General features: G+C 63.2%; 2 pseudogenes; both read right to left on the reverse strand.

Moving 5' to 3' along the window:
• Positions 1–244: 244 nt before the first annotated feature.
• On the reverse strand, positions 245–7537 carry LOC137458444 (ubiquitin carboxyl-terminal hydrolase 36-like; annotated as a pseudogene).
• A 10647-nt stretch (positions 7538–18184) lies between these two features.
• LOC137458449 (F-box only protein 5 pseudogene) lies at positions 18185–20348 on the reverse strand (annotated as a pseudogene).
• Between the last annotated feature and the right edge of the window lie 1098 nt (positions 20349–21446).

The following is a 21446-nucleotide window of genomic DNA, read 5'->3' on the forward strand; positions in this document are numbered from 1 at the left end:
TTAGGAGCTGCACTCTTCAGGCACAATGGAACCAAACTCATTTGAAACCTTTGCCCCCACTTCAATTTGCTGCTGTGACAGGGGGACGTCGCCTAACAGCAGTTCCTCCATGGCCACCCTCCAGAGCACAGGTTTGACATAGGCAAAGCAAGCCCCCCCAGTGCTCTGCATTCAGGAGTGCCTCTGCCCTGCCTCCACAGCCCAGGCCCTGCACTCCTGAGGCACTGCACTCTCACCCAGCAGCCTACAGACAAGGATGGCTGCTCTGGGACCCTCTGTCCGTACAGCAGGCACACACACTGACCGAGGGAGCTGCAGGCTGAGGGCTCACAGGGCTGCCAGCAGCACTCCCAGCTGCAGGCAGAGGTGTCACTGGCCAAGCAGGATCTAAGGACTTGACTCTGACATCCAGGGCATGCAGCTTCTCCAGGGGGAAAACCCTGTCCCACGTCGAGCGCAAGAGGAATAAACTCTTGCGAGTCTCTGTGTCCCCCTGCAGCAACAAAACCACCCCAGGGCTCCCTCAGCTCCTGCCACACACAGCCTGCAGCTTTGCTGCCAGAAGGAAGGCTGCATGGCTGTCCTGTTGCTCTCAGCACTTGGCATCTCAACACACTGGCCTGGCTGTGCAGCAGCTCTCAGCAGTGCAGCTCACACTCCCATGCCAAGGGAGTCAGGCAACAGCCTCTGAGGCAAGCAATGAGCCCAGGGGCTTGTGCTCAGCTCTCCAGCCCCTGAAGGACTTTGCCCCACCAGATGCCAGAGCAGGGCTAGCACTTCCAATTCAGCCAGCTCTGCTTCAGCTCAGCTGCACCCTCAGACCCATCTGGGAGACACAGATCCAACCTCCTTGGAGGCTCAGGGCCCACTTGATTGCTTCAAACCACCAGCAGGGACCATGGCCCTCAGTGCAGAGCCAGGACAGAGATGCAGAAAAGCCAAGCACTTGGTGTGCTTCACCACCCAAGCAAAGCCACCCCTGGGCACAGGACTCACTGCCCAGCCACAGCTTTGGCCTACAGAACTCTTCTGAAGTGCAGAGACCTTCTCAAAGACAGAGAGAAAGGTTTCCACCAGGTTTGGGGCAAAAGCCTGCAGGTATGCTCCTCCCACGTTCTTGATGATGGAGTCCAGCAGGTAGAGAGCAGGGAGCTTCTGTGCTGGAGGAGCCTGGAATCATGAGAAGAGAGGGAGGAGTTGAGACAACCAAAGCACCTCTGAAGCATTGCAAACCCAGGGATTGCCAGGCTCAGACACCTCAGAGCCAGCACTTCAGCAGGGTTGGAACACTGAGGTTTGCTCGTGCAGGCCAAACCAGCCCCTGGGACAGGCTTGCAGACAGCTTTTAACCCCCAGGCTTCTGGGCAGGCTGGAAAGCAGCCCTCGGCCCCCTGCTGCCCTGCTCTGCCCCTCTCCTGCCTCACAGCAGGACATCTCCCCAGGCCCTCCTCGCCCTCCAGCCCCCCCCAGCCCGCTGGCTCCAGCTGCTCCCCCCAGCAGCACAGCTAGGAGCAGCAGGCAGGGGAACTTCCAAACCTTGGCCGCTTGTGCCTCCACCAGGGCGGCAATGCTGCTGGCAAAGGCCACCTTCTGCTGGGCCAGGACGGTCAGCTTGCTGATGTAGGACTTGCTGCTGCGTGTCAGGCCCTGCAGCTGTGCCCAATAATCCTGGCACACAGCTGACAGCTCTCTCCTGGCTGCTGGGCACTCAGCAGGCAGCTCTGGCAGGCTGGTTCCGCTCAGCAGCTCCGACCCCATCCCAAAGGCGCTGTGGGCTACAGGGCCTCCCACCTCCTCCAGCCCAGGCAGCTGCTTCCCTGGCAGCAGCTCTGCTCTCTAGACAGGGAGAGCAGTTCAGTGACAAGTCCAGGAGCCAAGGACACGCAGACCCTGCCCTCCCCAGCCCTCCCCAGCCCCACACAGGCCTTGGCTCTGCAGGATGCCTCCTGCAAACCCTCCTGCCCTGCGCCTGCCTCCCTGCCAGGCTGCAGCCCCCCTGCCCTGGCAGAGCAGAGAGAGGGGCAGCAGCTCCCAGCACCCAGGAGCACTGGCCAAGAGCAGCCTCCAGGGCTCCCCTGGCCCACCCCTGCTGAAGACAGGAGCCCCCTGCCCGCAGCTTTCCTGACCTCCTCTGGGACGCTGCCAGTGCGGCCGGACAGGCTGGAGGCAGCCTTGGCAATGGGCCCCTGCCAGCTCTTCCTGAGGCTGGGGATCCTGGGGAAGGCAGAGAAGGGCTGGCATGAGCTGCCAGGGGCTGAGCCTCTCTCAGAGATGCAGAGGAGAAAGAGGAGCCAAAGCTCTGAGGGCATGAGGTGCTCTTGAGGGAGAGTGAAACCGTGACAAGGGGCTGGGCCCCTCCCTGCCACCCTCCTCCCAGCCAGGGCATGCACAGGGCATTGGGGTACCCGGGCCAAGCTCCTGCCCACAGCCAGCCCTGTGCCAGCCCTGTGCCAAGTGCTGGGAGCAGGGGGCAGAGGGGCCAGCAGGCAGCAGACACTCACCTCTGGTAGAACAGCAGGTAGGCCTGCTGCTGCTGCAGGACCTCTTGGGGGGCTGCGGAGCCGACCCGCTCGTCGTCCCGCTCGATACCACTGCCCATCGCTGGCCTGCAGCAGCAGAAGAGAGAGCAGGGCTGGGCTGTGCCCAGGCACCTTCCTGGCAGCAGGAGCAGCAGGAGCAGCGCCCGTGGGCACAGCTCCTCTCCCCACGAGGCAGAGGAGGCTCAGGGCAGGCCAGGGGGCTCTGCCAGAGCTGAACCTTCCCCCCTCCTGCGGCACAGCACAGCCTGTACCCCCGCAGCCAGTGCTCCCCACCACGCACATCTGCTGAGCACCCTCCTTGCTGGGCCTACAGGGACCCCCCAGCACCCCCCAGCCCTGAGGGGGTGGCACCACAGCTCCTGGGCTCACCTTCACGTAGCAGTAGTAGTGCCCTGCGTGGCAGCTGTGCCCAGAGTGCAGCAGCACCGCATAGAGGCTGTACAGGACGGGGTCCCTGCGCCGCACAGACATGTAGGGGCGGAGGTTCAGCAGCATGGGGTACCGCACCTCCTGCAGAGACAGGAGGGCTCAGCAGCCTGCACAGGCCATGGCTTCTGTGCTGGGGCAAGAGCAGCACAGCTCTCCCAGCAGGGCCACCTCTCCAGAGAAGGGCACTCAGCCTCCTGGTGCAGAGGGGGTGCTGAGGAAGGCGGCAGGAGGAGCCGAACTCCGCCTGCAGCGCACAGCGGGGGAAGGGCTGCAGGAGCGCGGCACAGCTCCCGCTGGCCACAGCAGCACCTCCCGGCCTGCTCTGGGCAGCAGCACCTGGGGCCAGGAGAGAGCCTCAGCCCTGGGCTGCCAAGCGCTCACCTTGGTGATCTTCCCTGCGGCGTAGGGGGCAAAGCGCTTCAGGGCCACCGTGAGGACGTTGGGGGCTCGGTGGATGCTGAAGCGTTTGCTGGCCGACACCTCCTGCTGGCACCTGCACAGGCAGAGCTCCAGCTCTTCAAGCTGCTGCGCCAGCCAGCTGCCTGCCAGCCCTGGCCGGGCAGCAAAGCCCTTGGCACCGACCCTGCTGACAGCAGCCGCTGCTCCAGGGCCCCTGCTCACGGCCACGGCTGCCGGCCCAGCTCCTCCTCACCACAGGAGGCAGCCTTCGCGGCAGGCTTCCACGGCCACGGCCCTCAGGGCTGAGCCGCGGAGCAGGCAGTCAAGCCCTCCCGCAGCCAGCAGGGGGCACACCTGCTTGCCCCAGCACAGCGCCCCCCGGCCGCCCGCAGCCCCCAGCCTCACCTGCCACACTTGTAGGCGTTCTCCCCGCACAGCAGCTCTGCCTGCACAAACTGCCCCAGCGCCTGCACCACGCTCCTGGCCTCCTGCAAGGACAGAGCAGAGCTCAGGCCACCAGTGGCTGTCCACGCCACGGCCCCGAGAGAGCACACCCAGCGTGGGCACAGGGCCACAGGCTGCAGCAAACCCCTCAGCCCCACCAGCTGGCAGCGCCCAGCACCACGAGGGGCAGCTGCAGGGGCCCCAGCACCACGCAGCCTCACGCCCAGGCACCGGGCACTGCCCTGCCAGACACAGCAGGCAGCTCAACAAGGCAGCGGCTTCCCTCTTGCCTGGGCTGTGCCTTGGCACCGGCAGGCTCAGGAGCCCTGAGGGCAGCGATGCTGCAGCTGCAGGAACAGCCCCAGGAGAGCAGAGCTCCTCCCCAGCCCCCACCCTGCCGCCCTACCCCGATCTCCAGCGCCAGGTCCAGGCAAGGCTCGTAGCTGTCCGAGGTGCTCTTGCACTCCAAGCACGTCACTGCCAGAGAAAGAGCACTGAGCGCAGCCTGCCATGGCCCTGCACCCACCCCAGCAGCTGCAGCTGGGCATCTTCTGCACACGCTCAGCAGTGCTCCCAAATGATTCCTCCTGCCGGGCAGCCCTGAGAGGCCCAGGCCAGGAGCTGGCAGCCAACACTCACCACGGGACCGCAGGGAGCCGCCGAAGATCTGCTGAACCAGCGTCGGGGCCTGGCTCTGGCCATCCAACCTAGGCACAGGAGCAGCAGGGCTCACACCGCCCCTCCCCCACGCCCGAGGGCCCCCCCCGTGTCCTCAGCACAGCTCCCCCCGCTGCGCTCTGCCCAGCACACAGGCTGCAGAGCTCCAGAGGCAGAGGGAAGTCGCAGCCTCTGCCAGGCTGCTCTCCCAGGGCCACAGCTCCAGGGCTGGCACCAGGCTCCCAGGGGCACCTTCCTCCAGAAGGAGCAGAAGCTGCCGGCCGCGGCTCAGAGCTGTGCGCTGCAGACTGAGGCAGCGCAGGGCCCAGAGGAAAGCTGCTCACCCACAGCCACAGAGCTGCACCTGAGCCAGCTGCACCCCGGGTTCCCGGGCAGCTGGCACAGGATCCAGACCCACAGCAGCCTCAGAAGCGGGGGAGAGGGCCACAGCTAGGCTGGGGCAGAGGAGCCGGGAGAAGGGGGACTGTGGCACAGAGGGGCAGAGAGCTGGGCCATCCAGTGCGGCCCCTGCACTCAGTGCCTCCCTCTGGCAGTTCAGCCTGGGGCACAGGGTCAGCCCTCCCACGGGCACGGGGCACTGGTGAGGGCACAGGGCAGGAGGGCCACACATACTGGGCACAGCCGTTCCTGCAGGCCTGCTGCATGGCGTCGATGCTGTAGCGCAGGAACTCGTGGGCATCCTGCTGCTGCCGCAAGCAGAGGTGCTGGGCAATGTCTGCAGGAGGGGCAGCAGCCAGCCTCAGCATCTGCTGCAACAGATGCAGCTCCTCCCTCCCTCCCTGCTCCCCCGCAGCCCAAACCTGCTGTCAGACTCACGGCCACGGGAGGAGCCCCCCGCAGCCCACGGAGCCCCCAGCCCCTGGCAGGCTCCCTGAGTCACCTCAGGAGAGCTGTCTGCCAAGAGCTGCTCCCAGCCCACAGCTGCTGCTCCAGCATCAGTCCCTGCTGCAGGGCAGGGCAGGGCAGGGCAGGGCAGTGCAGGGCAGGGCAAGGCAGGGCAGGGCAGGGCAGGACAGGGCAGGGCAGGACAGGGCAGGGCAGGACAGGGCAAGGCAGGGCAGGGCAGGGAAGAGCAAAGCAGGGCAGGGCAGTGCAGGGCAGGGCAGGGTAGGGCAAGGCAGGGCAGGGCAGTGCAGGGCAGGGCAGGGCAGGGCAAGGCAGGGCAGGGCAGGGCAGGGCAGGGCAGTGCAGGGCAGGGCAGGGCAGGGCAGGGCAGGGCAGGGCAGGGCAAGGCAAGGCAGGGCAGGGCAAGGCAGGGCAGGGCAGGGCAGGGAAGAGCAATGCAGGGCAGGGCAATGCAGGGCAGGGCAGGGCAGGGCAAGGCAGGGCAGGGCAGGGAAGGGCAGGGAAGGGAAGAGCAATGCAGGGCAGGGCAATGCAGGGCAGGGCAGGGCAAGGCAGGGCAGGGCAGGGCAGGGCAGGGCAAGGCAGGGCAGGGCAGGGCAGGGCAGGGCAGGGCAAGGCAGGGCAGGGCAGGGCAGGGCAAGGCAGGGCAGGGCAGGGCAAGGCAGGGCAGGGCAGGGCAGGGCAAGGCAGGGCAGGGCAGGGCAGGGCAGGGCAAGGCAGGGCAAGGCAGGGCAGGGCAGGGCAGGGCAGGGCAGGGCAAGGCAGGGCAGGGCAGGGCAGGGCAAGGCAGGGCAAGGCAGGGCAGGGCAGGGCAGGGCAGGGCAGGGCAGGGCAGGCTCCCTTACTCTTGAGGTTCCGGATGAAGGACACCGGCTTTATGGCCTGCCCACTGCTGGCAAACGCCTGCCCCACGTGGTCCTGCATCAGGCACAGCATGCAGAAGCCTTCTTGGCAACCTGGAGCAGCAGAGCAGAGGACAGGACGTCAAGGACAAAGCCAGGAGAGATGGAGGCAGGACAGAGGCTGCAGGGATCTCTCTTCCAACAGAGCTCAGCCACGCTCAGTGGTCCCTAGGAGCTCTGTGCTGCAGCACAGCTCTTGGGCATCCTGGGTACACAGGGGCCAGCAGACCTCACCCTGGCTGATGCCATCCCACTCACAGTACCACTGCAACAGCCCTCCCCCCCCCCCAGAGGAGAGAGCATCCATGGGGATGGAAACAGCCACAGGCACTCTCCGGAGGAGGGCACAGGTTGGCCCTGAGGGGCAGGTCCCAGCAGAGCCCTACAGACAGGGCTGTGAGCCCTGAGAGCTCCCCCTGCTCCCAGCTCCGAGCCTCCCACAGCAGCTGCTGCCCGCAGGCAGCCTCCTGCCCTGCCCTGGCTGCAGCCAGCAGAGGCAGCACCTCGCCGGTGCCAGGCTGCAGAGCTGGGGAGCACCGCTAGGGCCAGGAGAAGACAGGAAGAGCCTCTGGTGGAGACAGGGGCAGCAGGGACAGAGAGGGCACAGCCCAACACTCGCAGCCCCTGCCAGGGCCACCTGCAGAGGTGCCGAGCGCAGGACAGGCAGGCAGCTCCCGCTCCCCACGGGCACCCTGGCATTGCCAGCCTGGCACCGCCAGCCGCCCGGCCCAGGCTCCCCACTCACAGCTGCGGCCGTGCTCCTCGGAGAGCAGGTAGTTGGCGAGCGGCGCCGTGTGGCTCAGGCACTGCAGCGTGGCGTTGAGGAAGCAGCTGCGCCCCAGGTTGTGCAGCCCAGCGCCGACCCCGCAGAGCCGCTCCCACCGCAGGGACAGGCGCCCCACGGGGAAGGGCAGCTGCTGGGGCACGGGGACCCCGTCCCCTCCTGCTGCTGGGGCTCGCTCACCGCCTGCAGGGAGAGGGGCGCTGAGCCACAGGGCTGAGGAGCACCAGCGGCCCCCTCGGCCCTCTCTACCTACCCTGCTTGCTGGTCAGCTCCTCCTTGGGGCTGCCGCCGTGGCTGCCAGCCTCGACCCAGAGCTCCAGCTGCTTCCCCCCGGGCTGATCCCCCTTGCCACGACCGGCACGCTCAGACTCTGCCCCCTGCTGCCACAGCTCCTTGGGCGAGGCAGCCGGCGGCCAGCCCGGAGCCCCTTCCTCACCCAGCCCCAGCCGGCGCCTCTTGGCTGCCGGCGCCAGCCCCTCCTCCAGCTCCTTCATCCTCCGCATGCTGTGCACCATGGCGCCACGCTCGCTGGCCTCGACTCAGCCGTCCCTGGCCACTGAACTCCTTCCTCCTCCTCCTCCTCCTCCTCCTCCTCCTTCTCCTCCTCCTCCTCCTTCTCCTCCTCCTCCTCCTCCTCCTCTTCCTCCTCCTCCTCCTCCTCGTGTCCCTCGCGCTCGGTGTCCAGGCAACAGGCTGAGGCGGAGCGGCGCTGCTGATTGGCTGCAGTGCCAAGGGGGGGCGGGACTTGTCAGGGCGTGGCCGTCGGGCTCGGCGATGCCCATTGTGTGCTGGCACCGCGGCGCAGCCGGGGGGGGCCTGGCCCTGTCCTGCTCCAGCCCCTGGCCCTGGCAGGTGCTGAGGGCAGTGGCACCAGGAGGGATCTGAAGGTGGCCTCGCAGCAGCTCCTCTCCTCCCCTCCTCCTCTCTTCCCCTCCATTCCCGGGGGCCCAGGGGATCCCTCCCTGGCTGAGGAGGGCTGCTGCAGACCCCAGCTAGTAGCTTCCCCTGCTCCTTGACCAGTGGGGTTCTTGTGCTGGTTTGCAGTTGTGAATAGATCTCAACACTGTAACTCCTGGAGAGTTTGTACATATTCCTTGCACCCCATTGCAGATTTCCCTTTGCCTATAAATACAGCTTTCCTTTGCTTCCAGCTGGGCTGGGCTGGCAAAGGTAATGTTGGGGGGGAATTTCAACCACAGGGAAGAAGGAGCAAAGATCATTGTCACATTTGATGCTCAGAGTTTACATCTGACTGGAGGGGAACAAGCCTTTGGCTGTCAAAGATCCTTCCAGACTTGCATTCCCAGGTACAGCTCTCCTTCAAAGTAAGCACAAGCTGTTCTCCAGGGCAGTATCAAAGCTAGGAGGAGAATCCAGGTGTGTTCCTGAACACCTCCTGAAGTCCATTCAAGGCAGCAGCTGGAAAACCAGCAGGGAAATCCAGCTTCTGGGTGATAAAAATGCCACCATGGGTCTGTTAAGGAAGCACAATCCACAGCACCCTCTGCCCTTGCCAGGCTGTGTCCCTCTGCCTAGATCTGCAGTTGAATTCATTTCTGACTCAGCAGTGGGGTTTTGTTTGCACTCTGCTGTTCCCTGCTCTGCAGTGGAGTTGGGGTTTTGTTGCAGACAAATGACTTGCATGTGCCTAAACAAAAGCAGGAACCACTCCCAGAAGTTTGCTTCTGTCTGCTGGCTTTTAAGGCACTGATTTGATTTGGGTTAAGCTAACCAGGCAGGAATTACAACAAGAGACTTCTCTTTATTCCCCCCCCCAAGATTAGGTATTACACTTATCAGATTGTGGACAGGTTCTGTTTGCTTGCAAATTCCCCCAGGGTGCTCCTGGGCAGCTTGAGTGCAGTGTAGAGCATTCAGAAAATGGCAAAGGCTAAACCACGAAACAGCTTCACCCCACTGATCAAACCAGAGGCCAGGCAGGAGCTCAGGGAGAGCCAAGGAGAGCGCAGGTTGTGCTCCCGGGGATGGAGCAGGAACTGGGAGATGCTCCCTAGGTCTCTGGCCGGCAGCAGGCTCCAGAGCTGCCGCTTTCTAATCTGATTTGCGGATCGTGTGGCACAGCCCAAAGGGAAAGGCCCTGCCAGAACCAAAGTGTCCTCAGGCACGGCTGCCACGAGGCCAAACTCCTGCGGCAGCCCTGTCGGAAGGGTGCGAGGCAGCCGCAGCTTGCCGGCAGGCAGCCAGGGAGCAGGGCCCCAGGGCAGGCAGGGCCAGGGAGAAGCCAGGACCCAGGGCTGGTGTCTGCAATGCTGCCGCCAAGGCAGCGAGGCCAAGAGGAAAGCAGAACATGGGAGTGAGCAAGAGGAAGGCAAGAGCAAGAGAGCCCCCACAGCTTTCTGCTCACCCTGCTTAAGGTGTTCAGAGACAATGTGTCCCAGGCCAAGGCACACTGGGTGCCAAGCACCCTGCTAATCATAGTGCCAACCCCAAGCGCACTTCCCCCTCCAGCAGCCTTGACCTGTCCCAGGGGAAGGCAATTTCCTGCCTTTGTCTTTCCCCATTCAGACCTCCACTGGTGGAGATGGGGGAAGGAGGGTTTGGAGCGCACTGTAACAGCCACATCTGAGCAAACTCCTTCTTTTAGGTGCAGTGGGGCTTAAACCCGAGATCCAGCTATAGACTGGCCTAGTGACAGAATGGTGTCAAAGCAGCTGCTCTGCTGCATAAGCAGAGGAAGGCACATTTTCCCCTGGGTGACATGTGTAGACCTCTAGCAAGACAGTTCCAGGGCCTCAAAATGCCAGAAGAGGTGAAGAGAGCTTATTCTGTGAGCCCCACCTGCATCTGTCACAATCCCCTCCCAGAGCAACCTGACAGGGCCAGTGCTGACCTGGAGATGTCACCTGAGGGCTGTGGGGGCAGGCAGGGCCCAGGCCAGCAAGAAGAGAGCAGAGACAAGCCCAGATGAGTGTGGAGTCCTGCCTGTGGGCTGGCATCAGCTGGGAGCCCTGTGCAGGCTGGGGAGCAGGCTGGTGCAGAGGGCCCTGGGGGTCCTGCTGGACAGGATGTGAGTGGGAGGCAGCAGTGCCCCATAGCAGGAGCTGGGTTTGGGGCTGTGTCCCCAGGGGCATTTCCAGCTGAGGCAGAGCTGGGAGCATCCCCCCAGTGCTGCTGTTGAGGAAGGCTGCTCTCAGGGCTCCTCCCTTTCTCCTCCCAGCGTTTGCCTACGGAGCAACAGGAGCAGGGAAAACCTACCCCATGCTGGGCTCAGAGAAGAGCCCTGGCATCATCTACCTCACCATGGAGGAGCTGTACAGGAGGCTGGAGGCTAGGAAGGAGCAGAAGAGCTACCAGGTCCTGGTCTCCTACCTGGAGGTAGGCTGTGCCCAGCTGTGCCCCTCCTGCTGCCAGGCCACCATCTCCAAGGTCTGGGCTTGTAGTGCCAGGGCTACCCCTGTGCTGCCAGCTGTGCCCAGTGGCCAGGACAGCCCCAGACTGGAAGCAGGCTGCCCCTACCCAGGCTGCTGAGCTGGTGCTGCTGGTCTGCTCCCTCTGGAGCTGGGGGCCACAGGGCACAGGGCAATGAGGGCTTCCTGGCTGCAAGGGCTTTGGAGGAGCAATGGCTCAGTGCCTGACTGGTGAAGCCTCCTGAGCTGTCCCCTGCCTTAGGGCACCTTCAGCTGCTCCTGCTGGCACCAGGTGCCAGAGGTGCTGTTGGGTGGGCAGCAGGCTCTGGGGTCCAGAGCTCTCTGCCTGCTGCCCTTTGGGGCCCCAAGCCTCAGCCTGAGCTGGAGCTGCCTGCTGCAGGTCTACAACGAGCAGATCCGTGACCTGCTGGAGCCCAAGGGCCCTCTGCCCATCCGGGAGGATCCTGAGAGAGGAGCTGTGGTTCAGGGTCTCTCCATCCAGCAGGTGGGGGTGGAAGCAGGCACAAGGTGTGGGCAGCACTGCGCCTGCCCCAGGGGTGCCAGCGGGCACTGGGGGACCTGGAGGGGGGAGGGGAGGGCTGTGGGGACCCGGGGCAGGGACTGCGGGGCCCCGGGGGTGCCAGCTGGCTGGGTGCTGGCTGGCAGCAGCGCTGAGCCCGAGGCCAGAGGAGCCCTGCAGGGGCGCAGGAGGCCTCAGCCTGTGTGCCTGTGGCCGCTCGGTGCCCGTGCCGGGGCTGCGCCGATCCCTGCCCTCTGCCTGCTCCCCGCCAGCCCAGCTCGGCAGAGCAGCTCCTGCAGATGCTGCTCGGGGGCAGCAGGAACCGCACGCAGCATCCCACCGATGCCAACGCCTCCTCCTCCCGCTCCCACGCCGTGCTGCAGGTGAGGGGTGGTGCTTGGGGCAGCCCCTGGCACCGCTGCCCGGAGGGGGGCAGGCGGCGATGCTGTGCCAGGGCCGGCGTGCCAGGGCTGCTGCCGCGGCTGCGAGCGGCGAGCCCGAGCGCCCTGCGGAGCCGCAGCCTGCCCTGCCTGTGCCCTGCCAGGTACAGGTGAAGCAGCAGGACCGCGCCGGGGGCCTCGCTGGGGCTCTGCCGGTGGCCGAGATGAGCTTGGGCGACCTGGCCGGCTCGGAGCGAGCCGCGGTGGCCAAGAGCAGGGGCGAGCGGCTGCGGGAGGGAGCCAGCATCAACCGCTCGCTGCTGGCCCTGCTCAGCGTCAGCCAGGCGCTGGCTGGGGCCAAGGTGAGGCTGCCGCCGAGGGGCCCTGAGCGCCGTCCCCAGGGCAGAGCTGTCGTGGGCTGAGCGTGGCCAGGGCTGGGAGCCGAGGGCCAGCCCCTGAGCGGAGCCTCGCTGTGCCGGGCAGGGCAAGCAGAGCCACGTCCCGTAGCGGGACAGCAAGCTGAGGCGGCTGCTGAAGGGCTCCATCGGCCGCACCCTGATGCTGGCTGCCCTCAGCCCCTCGCCGCTCTGCTGCCAGGACACCCTCAACACCCTCAGGTGTGCCAGCAGGGCCAAGGAGATCCAGGTCTCGGTGAGCACCTCGCCCCGCGGCCGGCAGCTGCTGGGGCTGCCCGGGAAGGAGCCTGGGGCAGGCTGCTGCGGGCTGCTGCCTCCCTGCTGCAGCCGGGCTGCCTCTGGAGCCCCTCTCAGAGTCAGCTGCAGCCGCCCGGGCCCCACCAGCCCAGAGGAGGCTGAGCAGCTGCCCCGCTGCCGCCTCAGCGGAGGGGAAGGAGCTGTCCCGGGGCTGCTCTCAGCTCCGCTCCTCCCTCCCCGCAGCTCAAGAGCAACCTGCTGAGCCCGGACTCCCACGTCTGTCCGTACGTTGTGCTGTGTGCGCAGCTGAGAGCGGAGGTGAGCTGCCGGGGGCAGGGCTGGGCTCTGTCTGCAGCTCTGCTTTGCCTGGCACCCAGCCTGCTGAGCTGCTGGGGCTCAGGGCATGCTCTGAGCCAGGGCTGCCCCTTGCTCACAGGTGGCAGAGCTGCAGGCCAAGCTCCGTGCCTAGGAGGATGCTGCCCGGGGGGCACAGAGCCAGGCGCCAGTGCTGCTGCCTGCCCTCGGCTCCAGCCTGCTGCAGCTGCCCAGGTGAGGCTGCTGGGCAGGAGGGATGGAGCCTGGGCTGGCACCTTGGGGTCCCCCATGGCCAGGAGCTTGCAGAGTTTGGCTGCTGGCTGCAGCCCAAGTGGCTGCCAGGACACAGCTGAGCTGCTCTGCTGCTGTGCCACAGCCTCTCCACTGCCCAGCTGGAGTGAGGAGCCTGGCAGCCCCCAGCCCCCACAGCTGGGGGACAAAGGCCAAAGCTTCCTTGGGCTCCCTCCCAAACCTTGGTAGGCCCAGGGATGGCTTCCCCAGAGGCTCTTCCCTGGCTCAGGGGCTGCTGCTGTGACTCCTGCAGGTTGGAGGAGGCTGTGCCCAAGGTGTGCCTGGACCTGACTGGTGGGGAGAGGGCTGGAGAGCAGCAGCAGCAGCTGGCAGCTGGGTGTCCTGCTCCCTCGCAGCTGGCCTTGGAGGAGGTGAGAGGAGGGCTTGGCCTGGTGAGTGGGACCCAGCAGGCAGCTCAGGTACCTTGCTGGGCTGCACTGGGCAAGCTGGGAGCTGAGCTGCTCTGGGAGGTCTGGGCTCAGCAGGTGCTGGGCTGTGGAGTGCTGGAGAAAGCTCTGAGCCTGGCAGGGAAGGGGCAGCTGGGGGCCCAGGCTCAGCTCAGCTCTGGCCTGATGCTGCTCTGGGGGCTTGCTGCAGGCTGCAGAGGAAAGGTCTGCCCCAGCCAGCCAGCAGGCAGATGTGCAGCAGGAAGCAAAGGAAGCAGCCCTCCTCCTGCAGGGCTTGACTGCCAGCCAGCCAGAGGGGTGAGTGTCCTTGTGCCCCCTCCCTGTGCCACTTCCTCCTGGCTGCTCAGAGAGTTTCAACCTTCCTGTGGTGTGCAGCCCCCTGAGGGTGCTGGAGGTGGGGGAGGGCCCAGGCCTTGGCTTACAGAGCAGTGCCTGCCCTCTGAGGTGGGATTTGGCTCCGAGAGAGCCAGTCCCAGGGGAGAAGCTCCCCTGGAAGGGTCAGCAGGGAAGGTTTCCAGGCACAGCAGCTGAGAGCCTTCAGTGCCTCTTGCCAGGCCTGGAGCTGCCTTCCCCAGGGCTCTGCTGCTGCCTCTGCTCCCCGAGGTGCTGCCCTGGCAGGGCTGCCCTGGCACCACCTGCTGCTGTCTCTGCCCCAATCTCCTGGCAGAAGGAAGCTCTTGGGGAAGGTCTCCCGAGGGAGGCTGCCTGTGCTGTGTGCCTGAGGCCCAGCACAGCTCTGGGGCTGCTGTTGGGTGCCCTGCAGCCCACAGGTGACCTCCCAGCCCAGCTTCTGCAGTCCCAGCCTGGGGATCCCTCAGCCTCAAAGCTTGCCTGGCCCAGAGCTCCCCCCAGGCTGTGCCCCAGCTGAGGAGGGGGCTCAGAGGTGCTGCTGGTGGTGCTGAGCCTCTCTTGGGTGCCAGTGGCTGAGGTTCAGCCCCTCACTGCTCCTTGGCTCTGTCTCTCTCTGCCCCAGGGCTGCAGCTGCTGCCAGGAGCCATGACCTCAATGTCACCTACCAGGTCTGCAGGCTGCCAGCCTCAGGCAGCAGCCCTGAGCCCTTGGGCTGCAGGGGCCTGGAGCCCCCAGGCTGGCAGCACAAGCAGGATGCCCTCTCGGTGCCCAAGTGAGTGCTGCCCTGGGGCCTTCCCTGTGGCTTTGGGGATCCTGCCCTCCATGGCTGGGTGCCTCCTGTGGGGATGGCTGCAGCTCTGTGGAGGGCAGAGGGTGGGCAGGAGGCACTTGGCCAGCAGGCACAGGCTGAGCTCACCTGGGCACGGCTGCACAGGGCAGAGAGCATTCCAAGGGAAGCTTTTCCTGCTCCTGCTCCTCCCTTTGGCCCTGGAGCATCCTCCAGATTGCTTCAGGAGTGCTGGCTGGCAGCAGGTTGGGCATCTGCTCTCCTGGCACTGGGGGTCAGGGCTGTGCCCTTGGGGGATTTGGGGATTTGGGGGTGGCTTTTGGCTGGTGCAGCAAAGAGGCTCTGGCTCTTCTGGAGCCCTGTGGCTGTGCAGAGGCTGAGCCCCACCTGGCCCTGCTGGTGCAGGACACCCCCAGGGAGACCTCCTTGCTTCTGGGGCTCTGCAAATAGCTCAGAGTGAGGAGAGCTGGACATGGGGACAGGGCAGGGCCCAGCCCCGTGCCAGGGGCAGTCAGGATCCCCCCTGGCACTAACCATCCCTGCCCTGGCTGCAGGCCCTGCACGCTGGCCTGTGCCACACAGGCACCCTCTGTGCCCAGGCTGCCTGTGGGCTGCAGAGCCTCTGCCCTGAAGCAGAAGGCAGCTGAGAGGTGAGAGAGCTGCCAGCAGCTGCCTGTGCTCCCCACTGTGGGGCCAGCCCCATGGCTGCAGCTGCACCTTGCCTGTGGCCTCTGCCCCGAGCCTGCCTGGGTGCCAATGGCCTCTTTGCCCTCCTCAGAGCCCTTTGCCCCCCCGGGGGTGGGCAGCGGAGCCGCATTCCCCCAGCTGCACAGCAGGCACCGAGCTGCCAAGGCCTCTGCCCCCCAGGTGAGGCTGCCCTGGGAGCCACTCTGCCAGGAGTGAGCCCTGCCCCGGGGCAGGCTGCAGCCTGCTGCTGTGCCAGCCCTGTGCCAGCTGGAGCAGAGCCCTGCCATGGGGATGGTTGGTGCTGGGGCAGGCTGCAGCCTGCTGCTGTGCCAGCCCTGTGCCAGCTGGAGCAGAGCCCTGCCATGGGGATGGTTGGTGCTGGGGGTGGCTGCAGCCTGCTGCTGTGCCAGCCCTGTGCCAGCTGGAGCAGAGCCCTGCCATGGGGATGGTTGGTGCTGGGGGTGGCTGCAGCCTGCTGCTGTGCCAGCCCTGTGCCAGCTGCAAGGCAAAGCCCTGGCATGGGGATGGTTGGTGCTGGGGGTGGCTGCAGCCTGCTGCTGTGCCAGCCCCGTGCCTGCTGCAAGGCAAAGCCCTGGCATGGGGATGGTTGGTGCTGGGGGGGATGGCTGCAGCCCCAGCTGGGGGGAGTGCAAGACAACAGGGAGCTGCCAGTGCCTGGATGTGCCTCAGGAGGGGAGCTGCATTTGCTGCTTGTGCCCCAGTGCTGTCCTCATGCCCCTCTCCTCTCTGCAGCCCCAGAGCATCCTTCAGGCCCTCTGCGCAGGCAGTGCAGGAAGAGGAGCCCCGAAGTGCTCCCAGCGCTTGGCAGCAGTCTCCCTGCTTCCAGCCCCCAGCCAGTGAAGCTCTTAAGGTGAAGACTTCAGCAGCCAGGAGCCCAGCCCAAGCTCCCAGCACTGCTTCCACCTTCTCCCTTGGTGTGGGAGCTCTTCTTCGTCCTTTGCTTTGTGTCCGTTCCCGCTTCCGCACTTTTACACCCGGTCCTGTCCGCGGCGCCGCTTTCCCCCGCTCCCCGTCCCGGTCCCGTCCGCGGCGCCTCTGCCCCCCGGTCCCGCTCCCCCTCCCCGTCCGCATCTCTGCTTTCCTCCGGCCCGGTCCCGGTCCCCGTCCCCTCCGCGGCGCCGCGTTCCCCTCTCCCGCCCCAGCCCTTTTTGCGGCTGGTTCCCCCTACCCCACTTCGCGGTTCCCATCCCTCTCCCCTCCCCTCTGCGCCGCGGTTCCCCCCCCCCCGTTTGTGGTGATCACTAAACGTTTGGGTTTTTGGCTCTTCAGACCTCTTCTGGCTACTTCTTGCCTCCCCTTTGGGGACCCTGGGGCTGGGGCTCCCTCGGGGGGCTCCTGGGCCAGGCCCTTCCTCCCGGGACGGGCTCCAGTCTGCCTTCCCCCTCTCTGCCATCATCGCAGGGGCTCTGGGGCTCTTGTTCTTAGCCTCTGTGGATCAGGCAGCCCCACTCAGCTTCACAGGGGGAAGGTGGAACCAAAGGGCTCTCTTCTTTCTTCCCCAAGCTCCACTCCCTCACCTTGGTGTTTGTCTGCAGCTGTGGCATGAACTGAGACCACTCTGCCTCCCTTTTCATATAGCCATTAAGGCTGGAAAAGACTTCTGAGATCCTGCAGTCCAACCATAACCAACAGAGCATGTGCCCAAGAGCCATGGCCACACATTTCCTGAGCCCCTCCAGGCGTGGGGACTCCACCACCTCCCTGGGCAGCCTCTTCCACTGCCTGACCACTCTAGCTGTAAGAAATTCTTCCTAGTATCCAAGCTAAGCCTTCCCTAGCACAGCTTGAGCCCATGACCTCTTGTCCTGTCATCAGTTCCTGGGGAGAAGAGGCCTCCTTTCAGCTAGCTCTAGAGAGAAAGAAGCTGTCCTCTCAGCATCCTCCTCTTCAATAGCTTCTGCCTTGTGCAGGAATCTTCCAGCCCCAGCTAGAGCAGGAGCAGAGAATCCAGCTCAGGTCACCCAGGAACACATCCAGACCGGGCTGGAAAGGCTCCAGGGAAGGAGACTCCACAACCTCTCTGGGCAGCCTGCTCCAGGCCTCTGGGACCCTCACAGGCAAGAAGTTCTTCCTCCTGTTGAGGTGGAGCCTCCTGTGCTGCAGTTTCCATCCACTGCCCCTTGGCCTATCCCAGGGCACAGTGAGCAGAAGCTGTCCCTGTCCCTGTCCCCTCCCTCCTGACCCCCAGCCCTCAGCTATTGAGAGGCATTGATCAGATCCCTCTCAGCCTTCTCCTCTCCAGACTGAACAGCCCCAGGGCTCTCAGCCTCTCCTCCCCAGGCAGTGCTGCAGTCCCTTCAGCATCCTTGGAGCCTCCCTTGGACTCTCTCCAGCAGATCCCTGTCCCTCCTGAGCTGGGGAGCCCAGAGCTGGCTGCAATATTCCAGGGGAGGTCTCAGCAGGGCAGAGCAGAGGGGGAGGAGAACCTCCCTGGCTCTGCTGGCCACACTCCTCTGAATGCCCCCCAGGACCCCCTTGGCCTTCTTGGCCCCCAGGGCACACTGCTGTGCCATGCAGAGCTTGTTGCCCACCAGCACTCCCAGGTCCTGTTTCAACCTCTTCAAGGATGTGCTGCCTGTGGGAGCCTGGGTGCTGCTCCTGCTTCCTGTGAGGAGCTCAGGCAATGAAATATTCTCTTAACTCCTTTTGCTCCCCTGTTCCAAACCATTTCACCTTGTGCCTTGCACCAAGCCCTTTGAGAACCTCTCCAACTGCCAGCCACACAAGGTGAGTTTCTCACATCAGCCTTCATGCTACCTGTGCTTGCAGACAGGGCAAGATCCAACTCAGAGTCCTCAGGGAAAGGGAAAACCAAGTCAAGGTTCTTGTGAGCCCTTCAGAATGCCAAATCATTTATTGCTCAGGGGTTAACCACCTGGGTTTCACAAATCATTTGGAACTCTTAGGAATTGCTGCAGTCAGAACTAGGGGCTGGGGGTGGCTGACACCCCTCAGGCTGTGCTGTCATCCAGTGGGCTCTGGAAGAGCTGAGGGCTGGCTGCAGGCAACCCTCCTGGAGTTCAACAAGGACAAGGGCAGGGTCCTGCATCTGGGGAGGAGTAACAGCAGGCACCAGGACAGGTTAGGAGCTGCCCTGCTGGAAAGCAGCTCCGTGGAGTCTTAGTGCACAAGTTCTGCATGGGACAGCAATGTGCCCTGGTGGCCAAGAGAGCCAATGGGGTCCTGGGGTGCAGCAAGGAAAGTGTGGCCAGCAGGGCTGGGCAGGTTCTGCTCCCCCTCTGCTCTGCCCTGCTCAGACCACAGCTGCAATCCTGGGTCCAGTTCTGGGCTCCCCAGCTCGAGGGAGACAGAGAGCTGCTGGGGACAGTCCAAGGGAGAGCCAGGAGGATGCTTAGGGGACTTGAGCAGCTCCCCTGGGAAGAGAGGCTGAGAGCCCTGGGGCTGGTTAGTCTGGAGAAGAGAAGGCTGAGAGGGATCTGATCAATGTCTATTGACAGCTGAGGGCTGGGGGGCAAGGGGAGGGGGCCAAGCTCTTGTGGGTGGTGCACAGCAATCAGCCAAGGAACAGTGGAGACAAACTGGGACAGGGAAGGTTTCAGCTCAACAGGAGGAGAAACTTCTTTGGTGTGAGGCTGCTGGAGCCCTGGAGCAGGCTGCCCAGAGAGGTTGTGGAGTCTCCTGCTCTGGAGCCTGCCCAAGCCCTGCATCCTGGACGCATTCCTGTGCAGACTGCCCTGGGTGCTGCTGCTCTGGCAGCCACTCACCCCTAGATCTATGAATACAGTCTCACAGGCTCACAGTCTCGCCAAGGTTGGAAGAGACCTCGAGGATCATGGAGTCCAGCCTGCCAGCACAGACCCGTGACTAGAGCATGTCTCCCAGGGCCACGTCCAATCTCCGCTTGCACACCTCCAGGGACGGGGACTCCACCACCTCCCTGGGCAGCACATCCCAATGAGGAATGACTCTCTTGGTGAAGAACTTTCTCCTCACCTCCAGCCTAAACCTCCCCTGCTGCAGCTTGAGACTGTGTCCCCTTGTTCTGGGGCCGGTTGCCTGGGAGAAGAGCCCAACCCCCACCTGGCTACGACCTCCCTTCAGGGAGCTGCAGAGGCATTGAAAGGATTTCTGAAGAGTAGCAAAGCTTTCAATAAAACACAACTGAAGTTTCTCCCTTCAGGCACTCAAGAATTGCTAGGGCTACACATGGAAGGGTACTTGTCAAAACTGCTGTGGTTTGTTCATTCCCCTGGGGTGTTCTGCAGACTGAAACCCAGGAGCAGACTCACCAGGACAGCCATGAGAATGTCAGGAGAATTCATTCAGAATTGTCTTTTCCATTGATGCATTTAAAAATCTTTTCTAATGGATACTTGTGACAGTTCCCAGGAACTCCAGCAGACCTCAACAGAGCAGCAGCAAGCACCTCCATGTTTGATTTGCTTTGTGGGTAGTTTTGTCTCTTAACCCCCCCCACGTTCAAGAGTCTGTACTGGGATGGGTGGATCATAGTCGGCGTGGATTCTCTTGGCTTCTTTTAGTCCCAGGAAGTGGCCCCAGCGTAGAGTTAGGTTTCACTGGTTTGCTGCTCCTGCAGGCACTGGAGCTGTGGTAGCTGCACATGCCCTCTGTGCAAAAGCCAAAGCCACAACTTCCAGCCTTGCACGCCGCCCTTTGTAGACAGGAGCCGTACTTGGCAGGTGAGCCACACTGCTGGCAGACTGTAAGGCTTTCAGTGCTTTTCAAGGTCTTGGCAGCCTCCCAGAGCTCCATGAGCCTGCTGTGATTCTGGGATGCTTTGGATCTGGTGCCTTTCTTGTTCAAGTTGGCAGGTGGGATTGCTTTCTGAATGGAAGCTAAAGCAGCTCGGTAGAGGCCAAACTCCCTCGCTGCAGCGTTCTCTGATGTCTCGGTGGCGCTGGAACAGCTTTGCACAGCTTTGCTCTGCTTTTGGAAGAGCCACTTACCTTCCTGCAGCATCTCCTGCCAGGTTGTGCTGACTGTGGCAAAATTTAGTGAATCCATCTCACCAAGATGCCTTAAAATATTTGCTAGTAGATGCTTCAGGTTCTTTTGGAAGAGGTCAGCAAGAATGTCTATTCAGCCCAGTCCCATTTGCTTGCCAGTTAGATGACAAAGTTCAACCTTTCCTCTCAAACCAATTTTTGTCTCCTGCAGCCCAAGACTTCAGGTTTTTTCCAGCACTTTTTTTCAAAGTTGAGCAAATCATCTCTTCAAAATGGATCACTGGCAACAAAGTCTTTTTTGAACACTGAACTTGGTTTTGGTTCTTAGGAGACTGCTTTGGTGTGCCACAGCTATTCCCAGCCAAAGGTATCAGCATGTTCTACTGTATCAGCATGCTGACTGCTTAGCACAGAGCAAGAACCACTGTCCTCATTACATTTACTGTGTGCCAGTGCCTCCATTTCAGAGATACCTTCATCCAGGCTCTGGTTCATTTGTTTCTTTTCTTTGTTATGTACAGGACTTCTTTCATCCTCAAGATCAAGATCACAGGTGAATGTATTGCAGCACAGGGGTGAGCACATGCAGGCACAGTCTCCTCTCTTCAGGCCACTCACATCCTGGGCTGCACCAAAGGAAGAGTGCCCAGCCGATGGAAGGAGGTGAGAGTGCCACTCTGCTCTGCTGAGACCTCACCTGGAGTACTGTGTCCAGACCTGGGGCACTCAGTGTAAGAAGAACATCAACCTGAGGCAGCAGGTCTGGAGCACAGCCCTGTGAGGAGAGGCTGAGGGAGCTGGGGTTGCTTAGCCTGCAGAAGAGGAGGCTCAGGGGAGACCTCATTGCTCTCTCCAACTCCCTGAAGGGAGCTTGTAGCCAGGTGGGGGTTGGGCTCTTCTCCCAGGAACAAGAGGACACAGTCTCGAGCTGTGCCAGGGGAGGGTTAGGCTGGAGTGAGGAGAAAGTTCTTCCCAGCAAGAGAGATTGGCCCTGGGGATGTGCTGCCCAGGGAGGTGGTGGAGTCCCCATCCCTGGAGGGCTTCAAGAGGGGATTGGATGTGGCACCTGGAGCCAGGGTTGAGTTGTCTGGAGGTGCTGGTTGGACTTGATGATCTCTGAGGTCTTTTCCAACCTGGCTGATTCTAGGATTCTAGGATTGTGCCCCTGCCCTGGGCACTGCTGAGGCCACACCTTGAGGAATGTTGGGCTCCTCACTACAAGGAGGCCATTGGAGTGCTGCAGCACGTCCAGGGAAGGGCAACAAAGCTGGGGAAGGGTCTGGAGGACAGGGCTGGGGAGGAGCAGCTGAGCAAACTAGGGCTGCTCAGCCTGGAGAAGAGAGACTCCTGGGGAAGAGACTCCTGGGAGTCCTTCTGGCTCTGCAGCTCCATGAAAGGAGGTTGGAGTGGAGTGGGGCTTGGTCTCTTCTCCCTAGCTGCAAGTCATAGGAGAAGAGAAAATAACCTCAGGCTGCACCAAGGGAGGTTTAGACTGGAGAGCAGGAGAAATCTTTCCTGCCAGAGGGGTCAGGGATATTTCCTTCCATGCTCCTTTGTTCATCCCTGACCTCCCACTTTACCCCAGGGCTACTGCTGGGCACAAAGATGCAGCTGATGTTGCTCCTCCTGACCAAAGCCAGCACAGGAAGCTTTCACTTTTAGCTTGAGCTGTGTGACACAGAAGCATTCTTGCACTCAGAAAAGCTGCTGCTAGAA

This window comes from Melanerpes formicivorus, unplaced genomic scaffold, assembly GCF_026170545.1.
Source record: "Melanerpes formicivorus ecotype bairdi unplaced genomic scaffold, bMelFor1.0.p_v2 SCAF_244, whole genome shotgun sequence".
NCBI classification, from domain to species: Eukaryota; Metazoa; Chordata; class Aves; order Piciformes; family Picidae; genus Melanerpes; species Melanerpes formicivorus.